This window comes from Mustela nivalis (assembly GCF_964662115.1).
Source record: "Mustela nivalis genome assembly, chromosome: 12".
Lineage (NCBI taxonomy): Eukaryota > Metazoa > Chordata > Mammalia > Carnivora > Mustelidae > Mustela > Mustela nivalis.
In genome coordinates, this window is record NC_139031.1 from 54,299,328 (window position 1) to 54,320,061 (window position 20,734).

The 20,734-nt window shown below is 38.3% G+C and overlaps 1 long non-coding RNA gene across 1 annotated transcript in view; it reads right to left on the minus strand.

Annotated features, from left to right (window-relative positions):
* Positions 1-19,106: 19,106 nt before the first annotated feature.
* Positions 19,107-20,734, minus strand: part of LOC309845632 — a 141,985-nt gene continuing 140,357 nt past the window's right edge. The window contains exon 4 of the long non-coding RNA XR_014301393.1: positions 19,107-20,668. This is a non-coding gene — a long non-coding RNA (uncharacterized lncRNA). The remainder of the gene's footprint in view (positions 20,669-20,734) is intronic.

The window sequence follows — 20,734 nt, forward strand, 5'->3', positions numbered from 1 at the left end:
TATTTGTATCTCTCACTTTACCTAGCATCCAACTTCCCATGTAGTCAGAATCAATATTACTTTTTGCTTATTAAGTAACAGCATTACTATTTTTATGTAGGAACCCTACAATAGGGGGCACTGCATAATAATCTTGGATACTCAACATAGAGGTAAGAAATAAAAAAAATAAAAAAAAAAAAAACCTAAAAATCTGGACCAACAAAATTAGCCCTTCAAGTTATTAAGAAAAGCCCTTTCTGCTAGCATGGCAGGGTTTCTGAGGAGCAACTGTAACTATGACATCACCTCAGCAAGTAAGATTTTTTAAATAATGCTTTCAAAGCCTTCTTAATCATTTCACTCCATTGTAGAAACCCACCAAAGTTCTAAGTCCAAAATTCTAAGTTCAAAGCTGTCTGTAAAGCTGCTTGGATTTTAAGGCTATCAAGAATATGGCCACAACCTATTTTTCCAAGCTGAGTGATTTTCCATGGTTCTTTTACATATTTAACTTTCCAGCCAAAATAATTCATTTACTTAAGCTCAAACGGCTTCTCTATCATCCTCTTATCTTGCTTGTAACATGGGGTCTGCCAAAAGTACTGTCCATGCCGGTCACAACTCTAAATCCTAGCCATCCTCCAAGAACCAATGAAAACGTTCCTCCTTCATGAGGGTGTCTTTCCTTAGAATGGAATCTCACTCTGCTACATTTATACCAGTTATTCTGTCTACTGAATCATTACAAAATACTGCCTTTGATTACATTATGTTTTTTTCTGTATCAGACATCTGCTAACTGCATAGCTCCCTGAAGGAAGTTAAGGCTACTTTTTTTTTTTTTTTTTTTTTTGCAGATTTTATTTATTTATTTGACAGACAAAGACCACAAGTAGGCAGAGAGAGAAAACAGGCTCCCCGCTGAACAGAGAGCCCAATGAGGGGCTCCATCCCAGGATCCTCAGATCACAACGGGAGCCTAAGGCAGACAAAGACTGAGGCTTTTATCCACTGAGCCACCTAGGCACCCCAAGGCTACTTTTTTGTTAACATTCTAAAAACACCTACCTTACTACCTTCAACCTAGTCCTTAAACGTCTACTGAAGAAACCCATCAACAAAATCCTGGTAGCCATGTACCAGCAGATCATGGTAAAGCAAATTAAGTGTTATTTATTTATGTTTGATATATGAAACAAGTCTCTTTTAATCACACCTACCATTTATGTGTGTGTGCATATGTATGTATGTCTTTAAGTATACATTCATGACTTTGCAAAACACACATTTCTGTATGTTTAGTCTGCATATTCCAGTTTTGATTAATCATGAAAAAGGTTTCCTTCACAGAGACTGATAAGAGCTAATCATAAAATGCAACTGTACATAATAGTACTCACCTTGGTACTATTGCATTTAATAGAGCACTTAAAAATTCCTTTCAAAGTACAGAGTGCTCTAAATTACAGGATTCAAATTATTTTAAATGTGTGATTAAATATGCTATAAAATTATTCTTCTGAACACTTATTTTATTTGTTAAAGAACATATGTTCTTCCTCAAAATAACTTGCTATTTTTGAACTATTACTCAGCCACACACACTTCCTACAAGCAGCAAAGGTTACCTCACATAAACCTTGAATTTACAATATTTGAAAGACTTTCCTCTGAAAATTCATGAGTCATAGGTGAATGAAAGGGGCAATCTTGGAGTTAATTTTTCCTTAACAGAACAGTCCTGAAATAAACCCCTTCATAGACATAATTTTGTTTGCTTTACAGCAATGATGAAAACAAGGATCAGTATTCTTTCCATTTTTCAGAGGATGCAATCAGGTCTTAGAAGAGCTACGTGAATGGTCCAAGGATACAAAGCTAATTAACGGGCACCAACTCCTTACACTATTACAATTAGTGTAAGATTTGAGGTTCTGATTAGTCACCTTTCATTTCAGTACGAAATGTCTTTAGATAGCCACTTCTTTAAATATAGCTGCTTCCAAACTAGCCAATGAATGTGTTATTTTTCTTCCTTCTCATTATGTGTTTGGTCATTCCTTTTTCATTTGATCCACTGACCTTGTGTTAAGTTGGAAACTTTTGAAGTATATCAAAAGATCAGAGAAGTTTACGTCAATGTACCATGTTTAAGCACTGGCAGAGGCAGTGCTGTGAATTTCTAACCCGTCTCCTTTTCTTCCAGGGCATATGGCCAGTTAAGTGTGACCATGTGATTAAACTATAACCAAGGAAATGTAGTCAGAAGTGGTGGCTAGTACCTCCAGGTCTGGACTAAAAGGGACACCCTTTGAAGCAGTCTTCCATACTCCCCTCTCTTGTTTACAGGCCAGATACAGAGCATCCCCTGGGGACGACAAGGCCTTCACTGACAGTGAAACTGGGCAATGAAGAAGCTGGAATTCCTAAAAAAAAAAAAATGGGGAGAGTAAAGGCTCCCAACACCTGCCCCACTACCACCAACACTAATTTGAGCTGGATGATGACAGGGTAAGAAATAATCCTTTATTGTACAAAACCATCAAGATTTAGGGCTTGTTAGTTACATTCACCTACCCTAATTTAAACATGAATGAATAACTATTCCTCTTTTACTAAACATTCTATAAACAAAAGAATGTGATTTCAAGTATAGATTCCTCAGCTATTATTATGTTTCATAATCAATGAAACGCTTTCACGATTTGCTTTAGTGTACGGAGGCTTGAAACAAAGAAATAAATCCCAAGTGTTAAGTAATGGATTATACTATGTATGGATATACATAGCTCCTTCAAAACATGACAATGGTAACGTATTCTTAAGTCTGGTATTTTTAAAGTCACTCCTATATCTCATGCACTTAAGGATATACAGAATATACATACAAGATATATACATGGGTATATCCTATATATGGGATAGAGTAAATTCATTATAGAGAATAATAATTCAATTACTCTATTAAAGGGACATTTCGGTGGCTCAGTCCAGCAGCTGCCTTCAGCTGAGGTTATGATCCTAGGATTCTGGAATGGAATCCCACATTGGGCTCCCTGCACAGCAGGGAGCCTGCTTCTCCCTCTGCATGCTGCTGTCCCTACTTGTTTTCTCTCTGACAAACAAAATCTTGAAAAAAAAAAAAAAAAAAAAAAAAAACTATTAAAAACCTAAGATTTATATGGATAGCACTCACATTTTAATGGCAAAGCAAATACTATTCGTCACCCATGAAGACAGGAGAATGGTGATACCATTCCCAACTTTCAGATAATGACCTATGGTTCTCCAGACTATTCCTGGAACTGGTTGCACTATACTGACCAAAGCCACCCCTGTGGATTTGAGTTATCGACACAAACAGTTGTAGTTAACAATTTCTCCCATTCCTGGGGTGCCTGGTAGCTCAGTGGGTTAAGCCTCTGCCTTCAGCTCAGGTCATGATCTCAGGGTCCTGGGATAGAGCCCCACATCAGTCTCTGCTCAGCGGGGAGCCTGCCTCCCCCCCCACCCCCCTCCGCCGCCTGCCTCTCTGCCTACTTGGGATCTCTCTCTCTCTGTGTCAAATGAATAAATAAAATCTTAAAAGAAAAAAAAAAGAGTCCAACAATTTCTCCCATTCCTGCCCTCGGATATTATATAATTTTTTTTTTTTTTAGTCTAAGTTACCTATTGAAACAAGAACCTCATGAAGGCAGAAAATCCTAACTTCTCCACATTAGATATTGCACTGTGGTAGCAAATACTGAATATTCTCAAGACCAGCTTACTGGTACATGAAACCATTTGCAATATGTAAAAGGCATTTTCTTTAGTGATAGAAGGAAAAATCAAGAAGAATATGAAAACGTAATACATCATTTTTGGAAAGCACACTCTCAAGGGACATGAGGATGTATGCCTCACCTAATTTCCTTCCTTTAACTCATACCTCAATGATAACAAAGCAAGTTTCTTATGCTAACTTCATAGTAACTTGCAGAATTGGGAGACATCTAAATCTGTAAGCCACACAGACTGATAAAGCCCTTCAGCTATTATCACTCAGAGTTAAAATACATATACCTAATGTAAATGTTATGAATGGGAGTGACAGCGTTGACTTGACACAATATTAAAAGCTGCCCATCCATTTTTTAAATTGCAGGCAAGGTCTTATCTGAAAAAGTTCGAAGGACCAACTGCTAATGTTGTTTCCATCAATGTCACAAAATGTATTCTTAGAACCTCCCCAACCTTCTACCTGACCCAAATTCCACCCTAGAGCTTAAAAACTTTGATATTTGGGTGGTAACTCATTGACTAAAAAATATTTATTGAGCACTGACTGTGTGTTAGGTCCTTAACTAAGTACTAAAGCCAGGGAGTAGTCAAATAACCTTGCCTGCCCTCCATTTGAGGACGGATTTAAAGAATAGGCACATCTTAATGTGCATAACAATGAGAGAAATGGGATGATGGAAAGACAAGTGTTAACAATTACCAATAGCAACAGAAGGTTTCAGAAACACAAAAGCTGGGAGGTTGCTGAGTTTAATTCATTCTCTCAGCCTCTTGCTGCGGATTCAGGCTGTACTGGAAGAACATGCAAGATGTATTTTTCGTTGCCCAGGAAATGTTTTCTCTTCTACTAAAACACTACTTTCTGTTGGGGGAGAGATAATAACTTCCTTCTTGATGTTGCCTCTGAACCCAATACTGTTTGTTTTTCTGTTCCTTCTGATTTATCTCACATAAACCCAACTTCAATGATAGGATAATTTACAGAGAGAGCCTTTTCACAAATGTTAGACAAGTATGATTTATCAAAATACAGGAGGTTTTTCCTTCTTATATCAATAGGCCACTGCTGCTCCCATTCTTTTTTTTTTTTTTTTTAAAGATTTCATTTATTTATTTGACAGAGAGCGAAATCACAAGTAGGCAGAGAGGCAGGCAGAGAGAGGGGGAAGCAGTCTCCCCGCCAAGCAGAGAGCCCGATGTAGGACTTGAGCCCAGCACCCTTGGGATCATGACCTGAGCCGAAGGCAGAGGCTTTAACCCACTGAGTCACCCAGGCGCCCCTGCTGCTCCCATTCTTAAAAATCTTATTGGCATGGGCTTCGTCATGCAATTCCATCTATATAACATGTAGTTCCCTCTTTTGTTCTCAGGAGATTGTTACTTTCTTCGGAGCTGGAAAAACATTACTTTTCTTTGCATTTCTTCAGCTCCTAGGACAGAATCTTGCCTGCAGTTAGCAGACATCTTCATAATGGATGAAATCCTTATTTTAAAAATATTTACAGTCTCTCATCTTAGTTTTCTACTTACAAAGGGGCTAAAACCTATTCATTAAAAGAATGATTAACAGATATAAGAAAGAAATATTAAAACACTAGGTATCTAATTCTTAATGACTTAATTGGTGTTTTCTCCCCAAAAAATAGAAAGATCATTCACTGATAAGGAAGAGTGAAATTGGGGTTGGGAGGACAGATGGCTGTAAAGAGCAGGAAACACTGAAAGGTTTGTCAACTTACAGCTTATTAAATTTTCTTTTAGGAAAGGATTAGTCCTTTATTTTATTTTTTTAAAGTTATATATTTATTTAAGTAAACTTTAAACCCAACATGGGGCTAAATCTATAACCCCAAGATCAAGAGTTACATGCTCCCTCGACTGAGCCAGTCAAGTGTCCCTAATTTTTTTTTAATTAAGATTATTATTTTTAATTCCAGTATATTAACCTATGATGTTATGTTAGTTTCAGGTGTACAATATAGTAAGTCAAAATTCCATACCTTACCTGGTGCTCATCATGTTAAGTGCACTCCTTAATCCCTGTCACCTATTTCACCCATTACCCCCATACCTCCCCCTCTGGAGAACCACCAGTTTGTTCTCTATAGTTAGGTCTGTGAGTCTATTTCTTGGTTTCTCTCTTTCTTTGCTTCTTTGTTGTCTTTTTTTCTAACATATGAGTAAAATCATATGGTATTTGTCTGTCTTTGACTGACGTACTTCTCTTAGCATTATGTTCTCTAGCTCCATCCATGTTGTTGCAAATGGCAAGATTTCATTCCTTTTTATAAATGAATAATATTCCACTGTGTATATATAACCCCTTTCTTTTTTTTTTTTTTTTTTTTTTACCCATTCATCTGTCTATGGACACTTGGGCTGCTTCCATAATTTGGCTACTGTAAATAATGTTATAATAAACACAGCGGAGTACATATCTCTTTGAATTAGTATTTTTGTATTTTGGGGATAAATAGTAGTGCAATTCCTGGATTGTAGGGTAGTTCTATTTTTTAACTTTTTGAGGAAATTCCATACTGTTTTCCATAGAGGCTGCGCTTGTCTGTATTCCCAACAACAGTGCATGGGCATTCCTTTTTTTTCCACATCCTTATCAGCACTTATTGTTTCTTGCGTTTTTTATTTCAGTCATTCTGACAGATGTGAGGTGATACCTCATTGTAATTTTGCATTTCCCTGATGATGAGTGATGTAGGGCATCTTTTTATGTGTCTGTTAGCCATCTGGATGTCTTGGTTGGAGAAATGCCCATCCGTGTCTTCTAGCCATTTTTAAATGTATTATTTTTTCAGGTGTTGAGCTATTAAATGTAAGTCTTTTAGATATTTTAGATACTAATCCTTTATCTGATATGTCATTTGCAAATATCTCCTCCGACTCAGTAAGCTTTTAGTTTTGTTGACTGTTTGCTGTGCAGTACCTTTTTATTTTGATGTAGTCCCAATAGCTTATTTTTACTTTGCTTCCTTTCCCTCAGGAGACATATTTAGAAAGATGTTGCTAGAGCTGATGTCAGAGAAATTACTGCCTGTGCTCTCTTCTAGGATTTTTATGGTTTCATGTCTCACATTTAGGTCCTCAATCCATTCTGAATATACTTTTTTATACAGTATAAGAAAGTGGTCTAGTTTCATTCTTTTGCACATAACTATCCAGTTTTCTCAACACCATTTGTTGAAGAGACTATCTTTCACCCATTGCATATTCTTTCCTCCTTTATAAAACACTAACTGGACAATATTGGCCATACAATAGTAGGTTTATGAAATTTTTATCTGTTTTAGAACTATATTCTGAAATAGGAAAATATAAAGAATATAAAATATTAAAGACAAATTAAGATTTCTTGGGAGTTTTGTGATAACAGATATAAGAGCTTTTAACCCAAATGAATCTGTATGATTCCAGCTGCAAGAAGTCTGAATTTTAGGGGCGCCTGGGTGGCTCAGTGGGTTGAAGCCTCTGCCTTCAGCTCAGGTCATGATCCCAGCGTCCTGGGATCGAGCCCCGCATCGGGTTCTCTGCTCAACAGGGAGCCTGCTTCCTCCTCTCTCTCTGCCTGCCTCTCTGCTTACTTGTGGTCTCTGTCTGTCAAATAAATAAATAAAATCTTTAAAAAAAAAAAAAAAAAAGAAGTCTGAATTTTAGATTCAAAACTAGAAATGTAGATGATATGGGGTAGAATAGTGATTATTGACTTAATTACAAAGCAAAAATAAGTCACTTCTATTTTCAATTGCTGCAGAATAATTGCCTTTAGATATTTGTTTGAATAATCCAAATGATGCTGGATAAATGTTGACTGAATGAATAAATTAATTATTGAATAAATTAATCTAACTCTTTGAAACACAGCATTTAACACAATGATTGGCACGTAGCAGATACCCAACAAATGTTCACTGAGATTGACTCTCCCTTCCACAGCCTGGTAAGAAGATGTTTTCAGAACCATTTCTTTCAGACTTTGCTAGCATCTCATATTTCAGCCGCATTCATCTCATGTAGTGCATGAGAGAAACTGACCTCCATTAGAAATATTCAGCTTGTAAGACAGTTATTGAATGAGAGTAGAGTAGCATGCCTCAATCCAATGAAATCCTACATTTTCAAACACCCGTGAAATTATCCATTAGTGTTTATAAACACTCATTTGATACTTACAGAGGTAAAGAAATAAGCTAAGCATGAAAGAATGTGCCAGAAGATGTTCTGGAAGTTGTTGGCTCAAAAACGGCATACAGTATCAGCCAAGTTCCACATTAAAATATCATATCCAATGAAGGCAATTTTCCTTCCTCTTTATCATACAGCTCCTTCTCAGAAAACTCTTCTCTAAAACTTTTCAATGTTGTAAGAGCACAAAACTAGTTAAAACAGTTTATTCATAACATGAATATTAGTGGTCTGGTGTTTATATGCTTCTCCATTACTAAAACATGGAAGAAAAGTTAAATTCTTTTCACCTCAGCAACTTTAGAACCTATTTGTGATTTAAAATATTAAAAACATCAAACAGCAAATTCAATTAGTAAATCTGCAATTGCTTTTTTAATCTTCCATATTTTAAAAATTTAATTATCCCAGACAAAACTTTATTAGCTAAGTTATACATAATACATTTTTATGTACCTAAATATATTAAAGCATTGTAAAGGCCTTAAAATAAGCACAGAATACAATTTCCTGTGTTTCCAAGGGTCTGGAAGGAAAGACTATTCAAATTCTTCCTGTATCTTCAAAGTCTCCACAACATTTAAATTTTCAAAATCTTCTTAGTTTTTATAGAAATCAACTAACCTACAAGAAGCACATGAACAAAACATTTACTGGATAGTCTTTAAAACTATTTGTATTTATTTTTTTATTTTTTAAATTATTTTTTAAAGATTTTTATGTATTTATTTGACAGACAGAAATCACAAGTAGGTAGAGAGAGAGAGAGGAAGGGAAGCAGGCTCCCCGCTGAGCATAGAACCCGATGAGGGGCTCAATCCCAGGACCATGGGATCATGACCTGAGCTGAAGGCAGAGGCTTTAACCCACTGAGCCACCCAGGTGCCCCAAAACTATTTATATTTTAAAGCTTGAAGTTTATGATTAGTGGTTCAGAAGAAGAATCTTCTCTTCAGATCAGTTTCTTACTCTTCACTATCTTGCCAATGTATTTTTTTTCTTTTTTTTTTTTTTTTAGATTTTTATTTATTTATTTGACAGAGAGAAATCACAAGTAGATAGAGAAGCAGGCAGAGAGAGAGAGGGGGAAGCAGGCTCCCTGCTGAGCAGAGAGCCCGATGCGGGACTCGATCCCAGGACCCTGAGATCATGACCTGAGCCGAAGGCAGCGGCTTAACCCACTGAGCCACCCAGGCGCCCCGTATTTTTCTTTTTTAAACGATAGGGATCGTCCTGCAAATCTTTGGTAAAGAAAATGGAACAATATTTTGCAAAGGCAAGTATCACTCCCATGAACTAACCACACAATCCTAAAACAGGAGATTGTAAGATTTCTAATGATAGTGAAGAGCTAAAGGACAGAGTACTACCCCCGTTTCCTTCCACTCTTTGGCATGAAAATCCTCTAAATACTTATCTCTGCTCAGTGTTCCAAATTTCTCTTGTCCCATATTCCCTTAAACCCCCTCTAGTCTGACTTGCAAGCTCATCATTCCACATAAGCTGCCCACCACCTGCCAGATCAGTAGTCAGTTCAGCAGCACCAGTCTCTTAAGCACTCTCTCTCTCCTCCTTGGTTCAGTCTTTTCACTCGGCTTTCCAGTTACTACTCATCCGTGATTTTTCTCCTGCTTTGGTTCCTCCTTGTTCTGTACTCATCACCATTGAAGGAGGGTATGTCCCAGCACTCAGGACTTGGCCTTTTCTCTTTACCTGTTCACTTTTAATCCCTCAATGACTGCTCCCATTAAATGGCATTAAATACCCTCTCTATGCTAATGACCCCTCAATTTTTATCTCCACTCCAGGCTGCTTTTCAGAACCCCAAACACAAACATCTAACTACTATACATTTTTGTTTGGATGAACAGTATCTCAAACTCAATCTGCCCAAACTGTTCCTGGCGTTCCTCCAAAAACTGTTCTGGCTTCCCCATCTCAGTTGATGGCACTTCCATCCTTTTAGTCACGTAAGCCATGATCACTGGATCAATACTTGACTTCACTTTTCAATCACACCCCAAGTCCAGTTCATCTGCAAGTCCTGTTGGCCCTGACTTCAAAATACTTCTAGAATCCAATCCCTCCTAAACACTTCCACTACTGCCAACCTTATCTGAGCCATCATCATCATCTTCTTTTTTTTTTTAATGTTTTGAGAATAGTTGACATACAATGTTACATTCATTTCAGGTGTACAATACAGTGGTTCAAGTTCTCTATATATTATGCTAGGCTCACCACAAGTGTGGTTACCATCTGTCACCATATAGCACCATCATAATACCACTGACTGTATTCCCCAGGCTGTTCCTTACATCCCTGTAACTTACCTCACTCCATAACTAAATCAATCTTCTTCCTTCCACCCTTGTCACACATTCCTCCAATCTACTCTCCCATAGAGCATTTCCTTCTTCAGCTCAAACTCTGGAATGGTCCTCCACTTCATTCAGGATAAAAGCCATAGTGCTTACAATGGCTTAAAAGGAACCCAGGTCTCCCTTACATCACTTTCTCCCCTACCAACCTGTGTGACTTACTATGCTCCAACCCACAATGGGTTGCTCCATTACTATGCTCCAACCCACTACCCACAAAATGCCGTGTGCATCTATAGAAATAGAAAGCAGATGAGTGGTTGTCAGGCTCTGGGATGGGGGAGGAAAATTGGTGGGATGACTGTTTTATGGGTATATGGTCCCCTTTCAGGGTGATGAGAATGTTTTAGAACAAGGTAGTGGTAAGGATTACACAACAATGTGAATGTACTAAGTGCCACTGAATTATACACTTTAAAATGGTTAAAATGATAAATTTTATGTGGATTGTACCATTTTAAAAAAATGCCGAGTACACTTCCAACCTTTGTAGTAGGTACTTCTTCTGCCCAGAGTGCTATTGTCCCAAATATCCACTTGCATAACTCCCTTCCAACCATGTCTTTGTTTAAGATCAAATTCCCAATCAGGCCAACCCTGATCACCCTATTTAATGCTGCAAGCTGCTCCTTACTTGTATATCCCTTATCCTACTCAACTTTTTTTTTCCCACAATACTTATTTTCTAACATAGTAGATCACACACTTATTTAGTATAAACATTGTTTATTATCTCCTTTGCTAGCATGAGAGCTCCAAGAAGCAGGGGTCTTTGCCTATTATGTTTAGGGACAGATTCCAAGTGCCCAGGTAAGTGCCAGGTGCACATAAGCAGTCCATAAATCTCCTGTGAATAAATGCTCTTCAGTGTTCCTGGAGATGGACAAGGACTGAACCAGTTGTGGTCATTAATTAATTTCTGGAAACTGTCTAACTGAAAACTGGAAAAAAATACACATGTTTTTAAAAAAGGGAAAGAAACCCAAAACCATTATTTTAAAAAAATATTTATAATTTTTATACCTATTTTTTAAAACAACTATAACAATTTATCCTGATTTACTTAAAATATATATATTAGGCCTACTCTAAGGGAGGCAATTTTCTAGATGTTAGGAATTCAACGGTGAACAAACAGGCACGATACTTCCTCTTCTTAAGTATAGTGGGGATTTTATGGCGAATTCACTGTGGCAGAATAACCCCCTGAGAATGTAAGTTAGCCTTCTTTTTCACAAATTTAGTGTCACCAAGGAGGAATAAAAGATTTTTTTCATCTGTGCAACCCTTAGAAGTTAACCTTAAAAGCTACCCCAGTATTCTTAAAGTTGGCCTTTTCGAGTGATGGGTCTGAAAAGAAGTTTCAGCTGGGTGACTGCCCCAAAGACAAACGGGGCCTCTGCACGGTAATGCCAAACCCCATGGGGCTCTTGAGCTAGTTTTTGTTTGAAAATGGAGGAGCAGCTGAGGTCTCACAGTTAGAAGTGGCCCCATCCCTTGGGCCAGGGTCTGGGCGGGGGGAGGGGGGGTGAGTTCCAGACACTCTGAAGAGATAGGGATTTCTATTTTGTAGGGTATGAGATACATGAGCGCATTTGACGCCACAGCTTCTGAGGAGACTGTACCTCAAGGGTTGCCTGCTGGCAGCCATGAGGGAAAAAGAATTAATACCAAGCACTAAAACTTTGGAGGCTGAAGCAAAATTTCCCCAGCTGTCACTGACGGGGACAGCAATCAGGGAAGCCACCCAAACCAAACTGACACCACATGCCTAAGTGAGGAGCCCAGGAGAAGTGACCAACATGGACTGAGGATTGAGTCTCATCCCATCTCCATTTGCTAGAAGCAAATAAACCTCCAGATGCTCAAACACATGTAGGAAGAAAGGAGAATCTCCGAAACGAAGTGATATTCACTTTCTGGTCAGTCTTGATTACTAAAGAAAAACTGAAGACAGAAGTCTTTCAACATCTGACTAAGCAGGAAGAAGGCAAGGATATTATACCATTTGTCTGTAACTGCTGCTGTAACTAATGTAGAAAGTAACTTGTCAAGAAATGAATGAAGAGTAACTTAACATAAGATGAATGGAAATCTGTTTGTATTTTGCAGTAGTTTTAATACTTTTCTAAGGAAAACAGCTCTTCATTTCAGTTGCCAATATGTATGGTTTGGGGTTTTGTTTTTGTTTTGGGTTCTGGAAATTTTTTGTCCTATTACTAGCACTGCAGTTTCTGTTGCATATAAACAATTCCATCCCTACCGCTCCAGCAACCCCTTCCCTCCCTTCATAATTTGCTTCCAAAAATTTTTTTAAAAAATTTTTTACCCTTGTTTAGCTCTTCACTTGCTCTTATTTAGGACATTACTTATTTTATTTTAAAAACTTACTTCTAAGCTCTTTCCTCAAAGAATAAAAAGCCTTACTGTCATGCTGGGTTATTCAGCAACAATGTATTCCCCTCCATGGGATAAACTCAGCCTTCACCCCATAGTTTATCTGCTCCGGGAGCTGGATTACTGCCTCATAAAACAGCACAACAGTACTATTATCACATAATCATTATCATTACCTCACTTGCAGCCATACAGATCCTTCTAATCCTGAACATCTTGCCTCTCGAATCTTGCTATAGCTATTCTCTCCTGCTGTGAAACTGGTGTGTTCCATTTTCACAGAAGCTTAATGTAATCACAAATGGAAAAATAAAATACATTTTTTAACTAGGCTGCATTTATTGATACCACTGTGTTATACAGCAATTTAAAATAAGCTCCATATTTCATTCCAGTAAACAAAATAAAGGTGGAGGTGACAGTGAGGTTTGATCTTTAGCCTAGGTCCATGTTTTCTCCTCCAGTCTTACTTTTTTGGCTTTTGTCCTATGCCTTAGGACTGACTCAATGAGACACTTCCATGGGGGGACTCCTCAGTCAGTAAAGGAAATCGTCCCCACCTCGAGTGGAGTTTGGAAGAAGTGCTGCCATTCTATTGAGATTTGCCCAGAGCCTAAGAAGTCATGGCTGTTTAATTGGAACTTTTTGTGTTGCTCAGGAAAAGTTACAAGGAATATCCAAAATGGGTTCTTTCCCTGATCACTTTGACAAAAAAAAGGAGTCATTCTCACCTTATGAGGATGATAACATAATCCATGCATTTCAAAGCTTAAAAAAAAAAATAGGAGGACATTGGGAGATGGAGAAGAGAAGTGAGATGGGGGAAACCAGAGGTGAAGACAAATCATGAGAGACTGTGGACTCTGAGAAACAAACTGAGGGTTTTGGAGGAGAAGGGGATGGGGATTAGGTGAGCCTGGTGGTGGGTATTATGGAGGGCACATATTGCATGGAGCACTTGGGTGTGGTACATAAACAATGAATTTTGGAACACTGAAAAGAAATAAAATAAAATAAAATGGAAAAAAAAAAAAGGCACTGAACTTGAGTTAAGTGCCACAACTAGAGCGAAGAGTTAAGAAAAATTTTATACCACCATCAGTAAAACCAGATCATCAAAGAGTCCACATTTCTTTATGTACACAGAACTTGTTAATGTATATTTTCCCACCTGGTGTTTGTTTTTAACACTGATAACACAAAATTAGGAAATAAAAACACACATTAAAAGAATGAATGAACGAGGGGCACCTGGGTGGCTCAGTAGGTTAAGCCTCTGCCTTTGGCACAGGTCATGATCCCAGGGTCCTGGGATGGAGCCCAACATCAGGTTCTCTACTCAGCAGGGAGTCTGCTTCCCTCTCTTTCTCTCTCTCTCTCTCTCTCTGCCTGCCTTTCTGCCTACTTGTGATCTCTGTCAAATAAATAAATAAAATCTTTAAAAAAATGAATGAATCAAACAGTGAAAAAAGGAAAGGAAACTATGATCACCATAATTCCGATCAATCTGAAAATTAACTAAGATATCTCAATCAGTATTTCAGTGTCTAACCTTCCACATCTTTTCATACGCAAATAGCTAAAATGATATTTGCTTTCCCAAAACTGAATCACCCAGGATGTATTGTTCTGTGCTCCTTTACTCACTTAACAATAAAGCATTAAGACCTTCTTTAACAATAAATGTGATACAGATAAATTTATCTTTTCTAATGAGACTTTTCCATTCTAAGAGTACATAACACCAAAAAGTTCATAGAAAATGAACTGCACAGATGTGGGAGCCAACAGAAACATTTAAGAGAAATATGAGCTAAGTGCCCCAAATGAGGATATATGGGAAAAATAGAAGGCAAAAACAAAATGAAATAAAATTTTAAAAAAAACATACAAAGCTATGAAGTATATACACATGAAGTACAACTTTAATCAAAGTTACTCTAAAAGACAAAATAAAAAGAAAATACTTAATACTGGCCCTAATCCTTAAGATAGAATTACACAACTATCTACCATAAATTTCTCTATAAAGAAGAAAAGGAAGAACACCAGAAAAATTGAGCAACTATAGAGTGATGATGATACCTTATCAGATTAAATCATCTCAGGGGTTTAAATATCCCTAAGTTTCCTATCCAGTCTTTTTTTTTTTTTTTTTTCCTCAAGTCAATCAGACTCCTGCTTCTTCCAGGACCTTAGGGCTTATAATATCTGATAAAATTCTTCCATGTAAAAAGTTTATAAGGGCTAATTATAAAACGGTAGCTGTAAACTACAATTTCAATTCCTGAAGCTGTATCAAATAGCTACATACTCCAGAAACTGGGCTATATGTTCAGAAAACTTCTCAAGGAACAACAGCGTACTGGGGAAGAACAGGAATCAGAAAATTCTAAGTCAGAGAATGTGACAGAACACTGTATACTGAGGAATGACAAGTAGAAACCCCAATGGCTCCCTTATCATGGCCTGGAGGAAAAACAAGATTTAGAAGGAATTGAGATGGGGAGAGCATTCTCGTCTTTGGAAACCAACTCTTCAACGGCTATAACCTAAAACTCAATCCATGCTTAAAAATTTGCTAAAATCCCAGAACTCAACTGGCATTATATAATAGAAGCTTCCCAATCTCCTGACAGACTCATACTCTGCCTTATCCTCCTCCATAATCTATCTAGCACCCTTCATGGCATAGACTGGAAAGCTACTGGATTTTAAGAAGCAAGTTCAACTCTGCCATGAGGTGTGGTCTGTACAGTGAGCAACAGCATGCAGTCAGGTGTATAACCATGACGGTTCTCAGGCAATTCAATGTCAGGGAACATGGAGGGTTGGCATGTAAACATGGGTTGCCAAGCAACCAAAAATTAGCAAATAATACCAAAAAATGGTGTTGACCATTTTTTTTCAAGATTCCATTTATTTATTTGACAGACAGAGATCACAAGTAGGCAGAGAGGCAGGCAGAGAGAGAGAGAGAGAGGGAAGCAGGCTTCCTGCAGAGCAGGGAGCCCGATGCGGGGCTCGATCCCTGGACCCTGAGATCATGACCCGAGCCGAAGGCAGCAGCCCAAACCACTGAGCCACCCAGGCGCCCCATTGACTTAGGCTTTTAATTGAAAGATAACACTGCATTTGAAATCATTAATAAAATAGGAAGAAGATTTTCTTTATTCTTTCGTCTTACTATGACACTGAGGCCTACCTATTGTGGAGACCATAAAGCAGCAGCCTGTGAGAAGGCCACAGTTCATTTCCTAGAGACAGCTATAAACAACACCTGAAACAGCTGAAAGTCAGGGAGAACACAAACATTATGAGGTGGAGGTGGGGGGAAGAGCTTTAAGCAATGGAAGGAGAAGATACCTAGAAGGAAAAGGTACCTTCTCTCTGCTTAACACCAGGGAAGACTATAAACCCATCTATGGCAATAACAAGACATTCCCCAGAAAGAATCCCCAGAGAACATGTTAGTAGATCACATTTTCATTTGAGAAGTGATGCGCTCTCTCTGAATTTTCAGTATATACTTAGTTTTGTAGAGTACCAATTAACAAACTAAATGACTAAAGAAACATAGTAGATAAACAGCATAGCTTGAGCAGAAAGTATTTGTATTTTGAACTGGCCCACATTTTAGCCCCAGCTAAGGAACTCACAGTCCCTTAAGACCAGATGGGATTGCCTCCTTCATTCCAGGCCTTTCCTTGGAAGCCCTTAGTCAGTCAGTCTCTCTCTCTCTTTCTCTCTCTCTCAATCTCTCTCTCTGTCTTTTAATGTCCTAAGTCTCCTAAGTATATCTCCTAATTCCTGGAGTAGAGTTTTCATGATCTGGACCCTATATCCTCCTACGGTAGTGTGTTATTGAATTTCAGATGGTCAGGGAAGGTCTCCAAGGTAAGGTGACATACAAGCCAAGACCTGAAGGAAAAGAGGAGCAGCAAGTATTGCAAGTATCTGGATGAAGAGGGGGAAAGAATGCAAAGGCCGTGGAGTAGATGTGTGTGTGCAGGGTGCAAGCACCAACAAGGAGGCTAGGGTACAGTAAAATGAACAAAGGATAGGGTTTAGGAGATGAAATCAGAAAGGTGGGGGCATGATGCATATCACTTATACCACTGTAGAAAGAAGGGGATTCTGTTTTGAAAAAGTAAAAAGCCACTGGATAGTTATGAGCAGAGGAATAACATAAAAAGACTTTTAGTAGGAGTACTCTGGCTATTGTGTGAGAAATTAACCATAAGGGACAAAGGTAGAAATAGAAAGTTAAGTTAGGAGACTAATGCAAGAGTCCAGGTTATATTTTTTTCTCAGAGAAATTCTCCCACCAGCTGTTCAGAGAATGGAATAAAATATTTGTCACATTTTCATAGTAAAATCAGGTACTTGAATAACCAGTACATTGCAAATTACAAACGACTGCAATCTTTTAATAAGTTTCAATACAAAGAAGGACCTTTTTCAATAGCAGAACATGCAACATGGAATAGAAAATCATCTCACAATGCAAACCCAGAACAACAAAAGATAATACCCAAACACATATGAAATCAAAGAGTCTAACCTAGCCAAGGCTTCCATCAGTACCCAAGTAGGAAGAATGGTGAGGAATACCATGGTAGTTTTGATTGTGCAATATTTGCAGTTACAAATCCAAGAAAAAGGTAAACATTTTAAAAATAATTTACTCCAAAATGCCCATTTAGATCCCAATAGTATTTTCACTTTTACCTTTATAAAGTTCCGAGTTAAAAGACCTCTTGTGGCATTATTAAGAAGATGAGACCAGAACATGGACTTTAGAAACACTGGAATTTGCTGTCTTGGAAGATGTCCAAATTATCCAGAGAAAATACACAGCACATATCATAGTTAAGGCAAGCTATACAAAGAATACTTCTTTTAAGAATGTTACCTCTTACATTTCATGCAATATTCCTTTAAAGGTTGTTCATCTTTATTTACCTTGGAACTTTCATCCTGTATTATGATAAAAGGAGATTAAAATTCCGGGAACTATTAACTGTTCCCAAAAGGCACTCCCGTTCTCCTGTGGCAACTTAATATATTTGAAGCTGAGCCCATTTTTGATTAAACTATAGGAAGACTCTGCCAGGTCTCTACAAAAATTTATCACTGTATTTCTCTTTCCTATCATCTGAAATGTTTTTGAAGAAAATCAAAGGTACCTCTAAAATAGAACTTTATTTTTAACTTCTTTTACCACTTGAAAAGAGCAGGGTTGTCAATGACGCTGATCTATGGGTGAAGGGAAGAAACCAAGGTGGCCAGGAAGGCAGCTCAAAGTTTTCACAAAGTCCTTGGTCAGCTTTTATGTACATCAAAATGAAACGTATGGCCCCTGGTGACTGAAAGCCTTCACAGGCTCACAGCCTCTCTCTAACCTCCCTCCATGCGGTGTGGTTCCAGGGGCTCTTCCTTTCCAAGTCAGGATTCATATTCCTCCTTTGTGACAGTACGGTCTGTTCAAAGTAACCCAGATAAAATGGGGTTCCTTCTAGTTCTCACGGCAGTTTAAACGATTTTAAAGGGATGTTATCCTTCTGCTTGCGATAATTTTCATTTTCCTCCCATGTGCTGGGGATATTCTATTACCTTTTATTTTGGGCATTGTCTTTCGCGCGGGGGGGGGGGGTGTGGGAAACACCAAGTACCAAATAATTTGACATTTGGAAGCCTTTTTGATAAAGTAGGCAATTTCCAACTGTAAGTGAAAGGCCACTGAAAAATCTTTAAGATACACTTAAAATACCCATTAGCAGGAGAAGGATCGTACCAGGGTTAGAAATTACGGGAAAAACAACTTGTAAGCTTTACCATTATGAAGCTGAATGCCTAAGGCAATGTTCCTGACCATCACACAAGCCAGTGATTTGCCTCTGGAGTCTGTTCCACACCTCCCTAATAGGCCTAGAAGCTACAGACAATTAATTATTAGATTATGTAACTCCCACTGCTGGAAGTTAGCGGAACAGTGTCTGGTTTTACTGAAAGTGTGCTGCTTTTCAGCTAGGGGTGCAATTTCATCAGCTCACTCATCTGCGTCTTCCTGCCACTTAATCCCGGCTTCCTAGGGTTTTTCTTTAATTGGCTCAGCCACCTTCTACCCTCAATCAGCCTGATTTTATTCTTGGGTTCCCAGGTGAAGATGACCGAATCTGAAAATCGTGGCACCCAACTCCTCTAGCAGTGTCAGATGTATTTATCCACCTAAAACCTCTATATTTGGAGGGGCTGTCTTTCTGGAATTAATGAAGGCACATCTCGGCAAGCTTCTGAAGTCTATGGAGTGTGAAGTCTATGGAGTGTGGGGAAGTACCAGAAGAACCACTCACAAGACCAGAGTTAAGATCTTTACGGAGCTCTGGAAAACACACTGGTCAAAGAGGCAAAAGCCCTGACTTGAATACAATTTATTTGACCAGATATTTTTGCAGGCAATGCCAACACTATAAGCTTCCCTCAGTTTACTTATCTATAAGTTGGGGATGAAACCACCTACTTTGAAGAGTTTTAGTCAGAGAAAAAAATGAAATAATAAATGGTAAAATGCTTTGCACACTACCAATGCTAGAGAAATTGGGGGATTTGGGTGTTATTGGTATTCTCATAACCTAATTTCCATATCATTGGTAGCAGTAAATAGCTCTTAAGAACTTGATGATGTTTTTATATTAAAAAGTTAATTACAAAGACCTTCATTAGCATGTGTAGTCAAGTTCACTGTTCTAACTGGTTCACCAAAATTTCTGTTCCTAAAATAACATGGAAGAAACCACAATAAAATCCTGAATAAATGTTAGTTACAAAGCATCAAAATGTATCAAGGAATAACCAAAAGAATTTGTGGCCGTTGGCATTACTCAACTTAGCTATCTGCTCCTGTTGCTTTTCTGCCACACTGATTCAGGGATACTATGCCACCTCCCAGGTTTCAACCATCACCTTCTATAAGAAAACAATAATGGGCATATGCTGCCCACTCCTTTTTCGAGGCTGTAACTCTCAAACTGCCTGGAATCACCTGAGTTCCTTTAGAACTTGCCAGTTCTAAAACCGAGTTCACATCTTAGACTTGCCTATTTTTTCATCAGTGGCATCATCAATCTCTCAGTCACCCAGGTGAGGACTTCACTCTCGCTGTCAAGTATCATCCATGCATTATTTTCTTTTGTTCTGGCCATCGACTGCCCAGTGTGCCTTTATCATCTCTCTTCTAGGCCAATAGATATGTTTCCTTCCTCTTCATCTCAGAACCCTCATATCCTATTCCTAAGTGCAGGATTAACTTTCTTATGAAACACCACTTTCAGGTATCACACAAATAATCAATTCAACAGTGCCATGGCAAGCTTTAGAGTCCTACTCGGAGTAATTTTCCTTAATTGAAGTCACTCAACAGCAAGATGTTTCCAAGTGTTCATAAAGTGCATTTAGGCTCTGTCAGTAATATGTAACTAGATATCTCCAAATCAGTAAAAATACTTAACATCGTGCTAAAAATAACTGCAAATCGTGGCTTCTACAAATATTACTTATGTGTACAAGACGTAAGTGACTGTTTCACAGGAACTCATAGTAACCAATTTCCCTGGAGTTTCCCAAAAGCAGCATAACCTGGGATTACCAGCCTATCAGAGATGTGAGATCAACATGTACCAGCAGAATAAGCAAAGGAAATACCTAGTTCTGGTCTTAAGTAAATTACTATTATGATGATCAACTAGTCCAGTTTGGCAGGGCTAAGAGTTTCCAGGGACAAGGGCCTTTCAACTTTAAAGCCAGGGAATCCCAGGATGCCTGGGTGGTTCAGTTGATTAAGTGCCCGACTCTTGATCTCGGCTCAGCTCTGGGTCTCAGGGTCATGAGTTTAAGCCCCATGTGGGTTTCCACGCTGGGCATGCAGCCTATTTAAAAAGAAAAAAAGTTGTGGGTTGCAAATCTCAGGCAAACTGGGATAAGGTGGTCATCCT